The 11,672-nt window shown below is 44.2% G+C and overlaps 1 long non-coding RNA gene across 2 annotated transcripts; it reads left to right on the top strand.

The window, feature by feature from the left end:
* The first annotated feature begins 1,900 nt into the window (after positions 1–1,900).
* On the top strand, positions 1,901–11,478 carry LOC144097155 (uncharacterized). 2 transcript variants are annotated; one of them, XR_013306923.1, is made up of 5 exons: positions 1,901–2,017; positions 2,784–2,954; positions 5,853–6,012; positions 8,411–8,543; positions 10,374–11,478. It is a non-coding gene; the product is annotated as an uncharacterized LOC144097155 (long non-coding RNA). The 2 variants fall into 2 exon arrangements; XR_013306924.1 differs by lacking the exons at positions 5,853–6,012; positions 8,411–8,543; positions 10,374–11,478 and adding an exon at positions 5,048–5,098.
* The last annotated feature ends 194 nt before the right edge of the window (positions 11,479–11,672 follow it).

Raw genomic sequence — 11,672 nt, 5'->3', positions numbered from 1 at the left:
ACGCAAGGCTGCACACTGCTCTCAGCGTGACAAAATTTCTTGCCAAGCACAGCATTACTGTACTTCCGCATCCGCCATACTTGCCTGACCTCTCCCCACGCGATTTTTTCCTGTTTCCTCGTGTGAAGAGAGCCCTAAAAGATCGCTGGATGGAGAGCGTGCAGGCCTTTCAAGACGCCGCGACAAGCGGGCTGACAGCGCTGCCAAAAAAAAGCGTTTTCCAACTGTTTCCAAGTCCTCAAGAAGCGTTGGAAGCTGTGTACAGACTGCAATGGAGACTATTTCGAAGGGGTGCTGCACAAATGATTTCAATGTCAAACGCAATTTTTTAATGGACTTAGTCTCATAACTTTACGGACAGAGGTTGTATTTCCATGGTAAGAGTACAGTGGTTGGATTTGCCCACACAATTGCGCCCCCTCTTTTCTATCACACAGTTCCAGCGTAAATAGATAATAGAAGATACGATTGTACTTAACCACTGACAGTATGCATGAAAAAAAAATCCACACCAACACCTCCAACAGGCTTTGATTTGACAGTGGAATTTCATACACACATTTTTTTTTGCGTTGCAACGAGTTCTTTGAAGCCTCGCTGCGCTGAAATCGGACTTCGTTCCGAGAAACAAGGCTTAGAACTTCAGCAGCCTTACTAGATATAATTTCTTCATGTTTACTCTAGACTCTGATCATCAGGGAGACTCGGCGCTGCTAAATAAAAATGTCGACTGTGGTACCACAGTTCCAGTTCGACCGGCGGCCACTCACACGGCACAGCCCGTGTCCCCTTGTTGGCACTTTATACAGGATGTTTCCCCTAAGATTTTAGACAGTTTTTAAAAATAGGATTCTTGAGTTAGAAGAGCGCTTTTTTCGGCATAGCATCGTCAGCCGTGTAGTAAATTGCAGCGACGCAGAAGGCGGTCGGTTCCTCGCCTTCCGTGTTCGCCTCGTGGACCTCCAGACTGCAGAAACTACGTCTTCCCCGGGAACCTTCACCCAATGAGTAGCCCTTTAAAACGGTGATTGATAACGGGCTACGCAGACAACTTTAGCCTGGAATACGGATACAGCCAACACCCTCGCCCTCAGACAGTGCAGCTTGCCCTCCCTCACCCTTACCTCACCGAGTAAAATGGGGAGTAATGGGTAGGGCGCCCTCATGAGGGCTCGCCTTCGTGAGGATGCCCACCTCTGCATATCTCTTTTCGGTCTGTTTTGGTTTTTGGTTAAAGCTTACTAAACGCTCCAATGAACAAAGCAACTTAGAATCATCCGCAAAATACGTCATATTTGTGCTCTGGTTGCATATAACTTTTGACACTCTTCTTTTGCTTGGTGTTGCATTTAAGCATTTAACTCTTTTTGGTCAGTTAGAAAGATCTCCGCTTAGGGCTAATTGGTCAATGACAGAATAAGGAGCAGCAATGAAAATTAAAGGTCCTGAATCGCTGGAGAGGACTGACAGAAACCAAGCCGCAAGCGTAGCCCCCGTACTTCGAAAAAAATTTGTTCTTGCCCTCTGCCTGAGCATCAATATGTTTGTTGTTCTTAATTTATTGCGGGCATTTCGTTCACATCAGCAATGTTGGCGGAAAATCAAGGCACTATGCTGGCACTGAGATTTTCCAAATTTTTGACAAGGCTTGCCATGGTTTACAATTGTGGGAACAGAAGCAAAATGGTTGCTTTTCTGGAGTCGATTTTCAAGAACTCTTATGCATTACAAGGCCGACCACTTAAGCGAAAGCATGCTAGTTTTTTCCTTGCTCAATACTAAAACGCTGTCAACGGAAGTAATACGCACAGTAATTTTCATTAATGTCGCGGGTAGCCATTTTGTTCCTTGGGGTACGTGACATGAATGGGTGCCTTCCCATTCATCTTTTTCAGGTTGCGTTACGAGATAACTCTGCCCATCTGCTCACATCAGCGGACTTTTCTGTACTCGGGAGCACAGCAGTGCGGCAGAGCAGAGCCATATTGTTGAGAAGGGACCCTTGACAGCCGGCAAGGTACGTATTCAGGTTGCATATACTGCTACTCATGAACCCACTATAAGGACTTGCTCCATTTTTTGTTCATTCCATTTTTGTTTTAATTACCCCCCCCTCCCCGCCAGTCTGATGGACTTCACCCGGAATCATAATATTCTGCAGTAAAATTTCACTTCATATCGGACAGCATGGCTCTGGGGTATCTCACTGTTCGACCGCCAACTTAATACATTACGCACCATTGAAAGAAAGATGAAGAGTCGATATTTTTTTATTTTTCAATCCTGGGAGGCAAGTGCAAATTAAATTGTTCTGCACACCGTTCGCACGAGCAATTTGTCTAAGCCTTGCATATATGAGTGGCAGACGCTTCTTGACATTTTAAAACGTAGTGGCCACGAGCAGTTTCATTTATTGTTTTAGTGAATGCAATTTAAAGGCAAGGAACAACGTATGCAGCATTTTCAATTATTCTCAATAAAACACCGTCACGATGCCGTGTTCACGGGGTGCCTAAAAGTGTTCTAGATTCAACAATCAAGTTTCTAGAAACCATGGGGATGCCTGCAACAATGCTTCGCGGAAAAGAAACTGTGAAGATTTATATAGCCGAGCATCAAGAGCGTTGCACATGCTGCACAAAACACGTTCCTTAGCTACAAAGATGCTAGCGGCATCGAGAGGAGGAAGAAATCTGCATGACTATGCGAAGGGAGAAATTGAGGCTTTAGCATTAATCATAATGAGAAGAGTAGACATTACTGCATCTTTTCTTTCTGCGCAGGTTGTACAGGATACGGTTGGCTCTTGCAGCATTGAACGGTGCCCGGAATGTCGGCAAGGTCAAGAGGACCCGCTCGACTGCGGTTGGTGCGGAGATCAGTGCTCCCGTTTCGACGAATGTCCGATTAACAAAAATTTTTCTCTTCATCGCTGCCCCAAACCCGTTTACCATGTGAGTGTCCTTTACCTTCGCATCGTTTCCCTTGCACTCGCTTTGAATAATTCGTGCATACCATTTTTCTGGACAAATCTTGCACGTTTAGAATATTTTCATTTCCCTTTTTCTGCAGGTCACAGGAGCATATCCGCTTGCAGTCTGTGTCAATACAATACTGATGAGATTTGAATTTATTCTGCAAAGTGCCATTTTTGAGTTAGCCGTAGCTAACGTGTGTGTTTCGTTAGTTTTTGTTAGGGCATTACAGGAACTGTGCTTGCTCACAGAGCTAACAATGGCAGTATGCTCAGGCCATGGATTCAATACGCAAAAAAAGTTTATTTGCAAAAAAAAATCCATAGAGATGATCAGATGATATCAGAGTGACGTTCAGATACCTAAACTATTTTAGATCATATCAGTAGAGAGTTAAAATATCTCAAGGTGGGTGATGATGTTGGACCTCTTTGGCCGGAAATTTGTACTACGATTTTTCAGTAATCGACCCCCATTGTTTGCCAGCAGTCCGTGTGCTTCAGAGAAATGATCCCCGCGCCAGTCACTCTTCCATGATTGACACTGTCACAAAATTTTTGCGCCATGATTATTGTAAGGCTGTATGCATATGTTTACGTGACAGCAGTTACGATGCTTGGAAGCAGGGTGCAGTTGTAAGGGACCTATATTAGGTTGTGATGTCTAAAAAACACAAATTATAAACGTTACGCAACCGCTCCACCAGATGCCAACAACAAGTAGTCATAATCAGCAAAGAGCAGCAGTCAACATGTCAGCATTCATTGTCGCGAAAACGCAAAAGAACAGCTTGTCAATTCTCTCCAAGATGTTCAGAAAGGCAAAGTAAATAGTAGTTTTGTAACTTTGTAACAATATTTGTTTTCCTTTTGTTTTGTGAGGTAAATGCGCAAAAACATGATTAGACCCTAGCATAATAGAGAAAGGCGGGCTAGTTGGTGACTAGTAGTAGAATGCGCCTTATATTCCACAGGCCGCAACTGTTTTAGCGATTGTAATCAGAGAAGACCGCAAGGCGTCTCAAAATAAACGGAAGCGTCGAAAATTCTGCACTTATGTGCATTTCCTAAGGACATGAAAGAACGCTAACACTAAACTTTCGTATCTCATCTACACGGCTTGCCTTGCGCATTCTTCCCGAACTATATCGCGTTCACACAAGGATCCTTGTTTTCTATCAGCACAGAGGGCCTAATGGCCATACTGCTCCGAGGTTGTCGCGAATAAAGCCGCTCAGTAGATCTCTCTTGGAATGAAAGGTTTTTTTTGGGTAGGATTTTGACACTTAAAGCGCGTAGTGACAACCTGAGTCTAGGTCGATATTTCTGCGATTTACGTATCAGGCAGCTAAACGGACTTCTCCACGTATACCTGCCTGCGTATCATTTCTTGCGCCTGTTCATTATTCAATCCTTTCAGCCAGAAGCTTTGAAAACCCAGCATCTAGACCCAGGCCTATAAGAGGCTTAAAACATTATACAACTAAGACTTTAGTGTAGTTCTGCCGTAGGTATGCCAGACTCTTCTTGGAGGCTTCTCTAAGAAAACCAGATGTATTTGCTTTCAGGGCTAAACATTTGTAACGCCTCTTGCGTTATGCGGAACCTGCCGCGTTGTTATGCAGTTTCTTGGGCTGAGCAGAGAGTTATAATCGCAAATAAATTCGCCTTATTTCCGCGAGACCTATTGTCTTCTCATCAACGAATGCAGCATGGGAAAGTAAGTTTTACAGTGGCAATAAGGCGCGTACGTGAAGATGAATAGCTCGTATGAAACACTGAAGCAACTATCGCGGAAGAACTGAAACGAAGACGAAAACAAGTGTCGAAGTGTGCTTTGGAAAAACTTTAACATATAAGACTGGTGCGTAACAGTATTTAAAAAAAAACCCTCGTTCAACATCAAAATTTTAAAAGCAATTGCCGGAGCTCCTTTTTTCTAACCGGGCACAGGAGACACACGAGGTATCTTGCGCTGTACTGCAAACATGTTTTCAACACCCTAGAACCGCACGCTAAATTTAAGATTTCAAGGAAGAGGCCTAGTCCCAGTACTGAATGTGACCGTTCCAGGTGCATCCAAGGAACGGCTCTATATACGGCGGCACTCCTATAACAACACAGTGCAACATCCTAGGAGTACCAGACCAGGAGCCTTACAGCAGCATTAAGATCCTTGTTGGCGAAAGCATTTGTGACGTCATACAGCGGAGTTCCAAAAAGCAAGTGTATGCGAGGTGCCTCGGGGAAGCCATCCACTACTTTATAAATATCGCGCTTATGAGTTAAAGAGGATATTTTTGCAGCACAGTAATTCTAGTTTTGACGTATGCAAAAAAAAGGCGAATTATGTTGACTAGGAAGGTGATTGACTAAGTTTAAATAGGTAACTTTTTATTATCGACAGGTTTCTGACAGCAAGAATAGATTTCTAGCCGGGCGTTTGTAATAGCCATATCAGTTTTTAGAATTCCGGAAACACGATTAACACCACCGCTGTGGATCAATAAATTTGGACAAAGCCTAGCGCCATTCGAAAACCACTTGCCTGCGGGGAGCGCAAAGCGACTTCCATTTAACAGCGACTCTTCGTGGCGATGTACCACGTGACAATTAACGCTCACAGCAGTGCGAGAAGCACTGCAGAGTGGCCGAGGCGCTAATTTTCACGTGGCATATGTCCACGGGGTGTCGCTAGTAGGTAGTAGGTGTGTTATTAGAAAGAAAGATGAAAAATTACAAAATATTCAAAATAAAAGGAACTAAAATAAAAAAACCGCTTTAGCATTGAAAACCCATAAATATGGTCGCAAGTGCGCTCCGTATTTTTTTTTATTGCAAGAAAAAGCTGGAAAAGAGAATTGTATTCCTTTTTCAGTGTTGTGTGCAAAACACCTGATTGGGTGACAATAAGCTCTGGTGGGCTGAACAAGTTCAAAGTCGACATAGTTATAACGGTAAACAACACTCACAGGAGTGATTCGAAGAAGTACGACGTTCAGGACCGTCACGTCATCACTTCGGGCTTCGAATACATGGTAAGCGGAGGCAAAAACACAAGTTTGCATTTCTGCAATTGCTATGACTGTTCTATTATGTAACACCCGTTGACATTCAAGTAACGTACGATGAAAAAGTTATAGCCCTATGGTGGGTCTATATTCTGAAAGTAGAACAGCTTGTTATATTTTGTCCAAAGTAAAATTCCATTTTTAAGAGCGTTAGCTCTTACTCAACATGTTCCGAGATTTCGTGGTGTCTGCTACGACCCTGAGATCTAAGCGCCATTTGTGGCTGCAACTAGAAAACAGTCCATCTCGCATTGAGACTTGTAGCGCCATCTACAATAGCATTGTAGAAACAACCACCTGCCGCGTGCCAGTGATTGACGTCACGGTCTGATATGGTGGATACAGGTGTAACTATGTGAGTGTGACGTCAGGGGACGAAATGGCGGCATAATTTCGGTTTCTCGAAATCAAGATAGCGGCGATTAATATTGATTCTATCATAAAACGGGTAGGAAAACTGTCCCGTTACGGGACCGCTATACATGTACACATTTGTTCCGCTATATATACTGCGACAACAATGGGCACCCATTCTGGGACAGATGTATACCTAATTTGGTGAGCAAATAAAACCCTATGGGTTGTGTTATTAAAATAAAACCGAAATTAAATAATGGGTAAATGCCCCGCCGCGGTGGCTCAGTGGTTAGGGCGCTCGACTACTGATCCGGAGTTCCCGGGTTCGAACCCGACCGCGGCGGCTGCGTTTTTATGAAGGAATAACGCTCAGGCGCCCGTGTGCTGTGCGATGTCAGTGCACGTTAAAGATCACCAGGTGGCCGAAATTATCCCGGAGCTTTCCACTACGGCACCTCTTCTTCCTTTCTTCTTTCACTCCCTCCTTTATCCCTTCCCTTACGGCGTGGTTCAGGTGTCCAACGATATATTAGACAGATACTGCACCATTTCCTTTCCCCCAAAAGCAATTATTATTAATAATAGGTGAACATTGTATACATGCAATTACCAATTGAAGCGTTATCATATCGCACAGTAAGCCGAATTCTGGGCCCGCCTTGACCCCCTAAGCGAAGCAAATTCCGTTTGGGACGTATCTTGAGGGGGTGCAACTCAACAATAGGTAGAAGTGCATCGTAATTTCTCTGATAGATGGCTCTAGGCGGCGATCATTCCGCTAGGCGGCGGGCGTGGGCGCGTAGCCGAGCATGGTGGCAATCCACCCTTTTCAAAGGGTATTACATTCCGTTTCTCGAGACGAGCGGCGCGTTCTTCTTCGCTTTCTTCATCCAGTAAACCAAACAGCTAACGCTCGTTCCTTCAAGGTCTTCCAGATGGTGGCGGGTTTTTTTTGTTGTTGTTATTGTCCTTGATGCAACTCTATGCTCGGAAGGTCAGGCCAAATTGTGCACAACCAATTAAATAATAAGCAATGCTTAATCTTCGCAACAACACCCATTCACTGTGGTTGACTCCCAGTAGATTAAAAAAAAGAAACCAGGAATTAACCCCTTAACAACGATACGCCGAACACCAGGACGCATATGCAGGCTCGGCTGGCTGCCATTAATGGGCCCCACCAGAGAGGACTCATGAAATTTCAATCCTATTCTTTTCTACGTCTGCATGGCGTTTTATTTTTAGCTTCGATTTTAAACAAACTTGCGATTACCGGTTTTGTTCTCACGGCAATGTTGTGAAGCATTAGCGGCGTGTTTCCATACAAGAATTTGCTTGTTATTGATCTTTTTTTAAAATTCCACTGCGATGCGAATTTATGCAAGATAATATTTCGTGTGATTTTTCCAATACAGTCCGCCGGCAAAGTATGCTTGAGATTCAAGATTTTTGCCTGGACGGCTGTCTACAGGCGCAGAATATATAGTATTACTATTTTCAAGGTTCCCTATAATTCATGTCTCGTGCATTATGATTCTTTATATATTATTTTCTGAGCGGTGAAGTTTTTACTGCGCTGCTTTCGTCTTTGCGGAGGTGATTGGGGCAACATGTGCCTATTGGCGCTTCCTGCCCTCTTCAATTCGAAGAAAGTTGCCCACCCGAGTTGTCTTTAAAATGCAAATAACGAGCATGTTCCCGTTAGTGACTGTCGTCCCTAGTGCAGCTAAAGCTAAGAGCTTCGGCCCATAGGCCGGGAGGTAGTGAAGCATAAGCGTATAGAAGAAGAAACACAACGCCTCAGAAAAGAAGAAAGTTCACCGCTATGTGGCTTTCACGGGATTGTCGCAGCAATGTGCAGGTGGTCATGGTCGACTATAATGCAGGATGGAGAACTGTAGGGAAAGATTTTTTTAAAGCAATTTTAGCCTTCCGGACGATTCACCTTGTGCTGACTACGGTCCAGACTCCAGAATATATGCAACCTTTTCCTTTTTTCCTTACGTAGTTAGGTACAGTGGTGTGACCCCCAACTATGGCCCAGTGTCTGGGAATACCAACATCACTATTAGAGGCCATAACCTAGACGTGGGGCACCAGCCGGCTGTGGAAATCGGTGATGCTTTATGCCACATACAAAGGTAACTGTATTTTGGTTCCAGTACAGCTTTCTTATGTCACATACAAAGGTAACTAACAGTATTTTTGTTCCAGCACAGCTTTATTCTTCCGAAATTGTAAATAAATCATCATAGACTGTTTTTATGGAATGCCGTGTTCAAAGTATGTACACTCGGGGACAAAAGTCTCTGGACACGTGTTCCTCCACCGAAGCCGGTAGCTCTGCTATTGGGCGGCGGCTGTAGGCCACCCCTGTGGAGGTGAAAGTCAGAATTTTTTTCTTTCATCTCCGCAAGTGTAGTCTCCAGCCGCCGGCTATCAATAGAGCTATCGGCTGCAGACTGCACAAGGTATTCAGTAAAGAATGGCAACCAAGTGACCTTGGCTGACTGCTGCCAGGAGAAACGTGTGCCCCTTCAACTGCTCCTCATAGTGCACATGCAGATAATATTGTGCAAATGTGCTGTTGCCAGTGCATATTAAGTATTACTCCAAAATTATCAGGTGTAATAACGTTACTATTATACAAACAGAAAATTTTAAGAAAAAAAACAAGAATACGAAGACATTTTATTTCATCGAGGTGATAGAGAGGACGAAAAGCGCAGGTCGACGAAGGCTCACCGCTGCCACGTTAGGCCTACAGCAGGAGCAAAGCGAAAAAAAAATGAAAGAGAATAGTTTTTTTGTTTCACTGCATGCAAGAACAAAATAAAATGCCAGTAACAGACGTGCACAGCCCGAACGACTTCAAAGAAACTGACCGCAGTGGTAAAAGTCATAAGCAAATGCGAAAGGAAGTAAATACATACATAATATAACCTGGAAACAACACAGGCATAAAGGGACAGTTCCAAAGGTATCCGAAAAATTTTAGACAAGAAACGTTTTCTGGCGGGTTAGTTGGTGCTTCTCGTTCATGATTAAACTGCGCGAAAGAACGGGGACCGAGATAAGAAAGACGTACACACACAGAGCGCTCTGTGTGGGTACGTGTCTCCTGTCTGTCCCCGTTCTTTCGCGCAGTCCAATCATGAACGAGAAGCTTTCGGCAGATAACGACAATTGTCGAAGGTCCAGCTAGAGCCTTCAAGGATGGAATGTCACTAAGATGTTTTGAAGTTTGCATCGCAATAATGCCAAGGTGAAGCCTGAGGCGTTCGTAAGCCTAGCCGTTAACCCAAGTAAAAGAATGTAAAACTTGATCATCTCTAACGGACGACCCTTATGGAACTCTTACGAAGAGTGCATTTATTCCGAGCAAAATGGGAGTGTTGTAATAGCGGGTGTTTGAGCATCGCCAACGCTCTTACATATTTCAGCGGTGCTTCGAGGGCAGTACATTCTGACCCGCCAACAAACTATTTGGTGTGTATAGTTCTGACAACGACTGCTCAGAACCAATATGGCCAGTGTCGTGTAGAAAGATAGCCTTCGTAATTGTAAGATATGGATTAGTGTCTGCAGCAAACGCCTTTTTCTGGGCATGCATAGTTTTTCCAGAAGCGCTCATTTCTTTGGGACAGCATGGCTCTATTTCCCATAAGACACTGGTTCCCAGCTAGGCTGTACGGCGAAATGGCCGACGAAGAACACCCGATGCTGCTAGTGGATTACTGCTAAAGCTATGCGGAGCGTAAACCAGCTGATATTAAAACTGAAATTGAAGCTTGGAGGCATAATTTTATCTTTTCTCGAGGTAAAGAGCTTGTGCATTGCGCCAAGTGGCGTGCCCAACTATGAATAATGCCTTAAGTCTGAAGGGCTCCTTAAGCTTGAAATTGATTGTGACTCAGAGTGCTGTTCGCAGTGAACATTACCGTGAACAATGATTGGCATCCTTATGACAGGAAGAACTCCACACATCTGGAGCGTTCACGGGACGCTGTGGCTCGAGATCTAGTGGACCAGGAGAAGGAAGTCATTCTGAGGACAGATGGCGTCAGGGTTCCTTTCCACTCACAAAACAATCTCAGACACAGGTTCACCTTCAAGCCATATCCCGTCGTCACCGACATTGTACCCAAGAGGTCAATGTTCAGGCAAGTGGCACTAGGTCTAGCTGTGCTCAATCAAGTAAAAACAATAAATATTGGAACACTTGCTTCCGAGATGTGCGAAAGCAAGCATTACCCTGGAAAGAGACAGGCCTGTAATCGATCACGCTGATGCTTGTGAGCCCTTTCCATTTAACTTTTTTCTTTAAATACAGAGCTTGTGACACACGTCTCGCATGGAGACGCTCGCCTCTGCAAAGAGCGTTTGCCATTCTCTTCCTCTAACGGGTAATAACAAGCCCACATAATATATCTGTATCATGCATCACGGTCGCGCCGCGCCAGATGCGCGTCACTTTTTGTATCCTGAACGAGACCCATCACCACACCGCTGCTCGTTTCTCATGGTAGTATGCCACTACCATCGAACGGTAGAACAGGTAAATAAATACGATTCGGCAGCGTCGCTGAATTGGTTCATTCGTCCTGCTGCAGGAAACGATGTCGTGAGATCAAATGGAACCGCGGAAGAATATTTCTTGGGCGCTGAAAGGCACAAACACCCGTGTGATCTCGAATTTCAGTGAATGAACACGACAAGGGGAAAAATAATTGTGTGTTCTTCATTACGCCATCTCGCATCACCCAATGACTGGATTTAAACGGTGCTCTCGCCATGTAATTAATGATATGAAAATTTGGTTATCGTAACATTCTGAACATCTTGCGCCGTTATAGAGGGGGCGTTGATGAATGTTTCTTTTGTGGGCCAAAGTATTACCAGCATATGGAACACAACGATTGAAGTAAAGCGGATATAATAAACGCGAGTTAGTAACATACCTTTAACGCAGTCAACCCACCTAAGTGCGCACCTGCCTGCTCACTAGCGTCATCACGGCATTTGCTAGCTCTCGCCTTTCTACCTTTACTTTTTGCTACCTTTGAATTTTCTAGCGAGGAAATTTGATATTTTGTAGCAAACTTTAAACCAATAGTCAGCGCCTGTCACCGACCCTGGGTTTTACTATTTTTCCTTTTTGGGGCTGAAGAAACAGAAACAGTAAAGCGTGTGCAATATATATAATAATATGTCGTTACTTTATTGTAGAATCGACGGTCTAGCGGCAACGAGGCAATGCTGCTGCAAAA

The sequence above is a fragment of the Amblyomma americanum genome, chromosome 7 (genome assembly GCF_052857255.1).
Source record: "Amblyomma americanum isolate KBUSLIRL-KWMA chromosome 7, ASM5285725v1, whole genome shotgun sequence".
In the NCBI taxonomy this organism is placed as follows: domain Eukaryota; kingdom Metazoa; phylum Arthropoda; class Arachnida; order Ixodida; family Ixodidae; genus Amblyomma; species Amblyomma americanum.
This window is presented reverse-complemented; position numbering and strand designations above follow the sequence as displayed.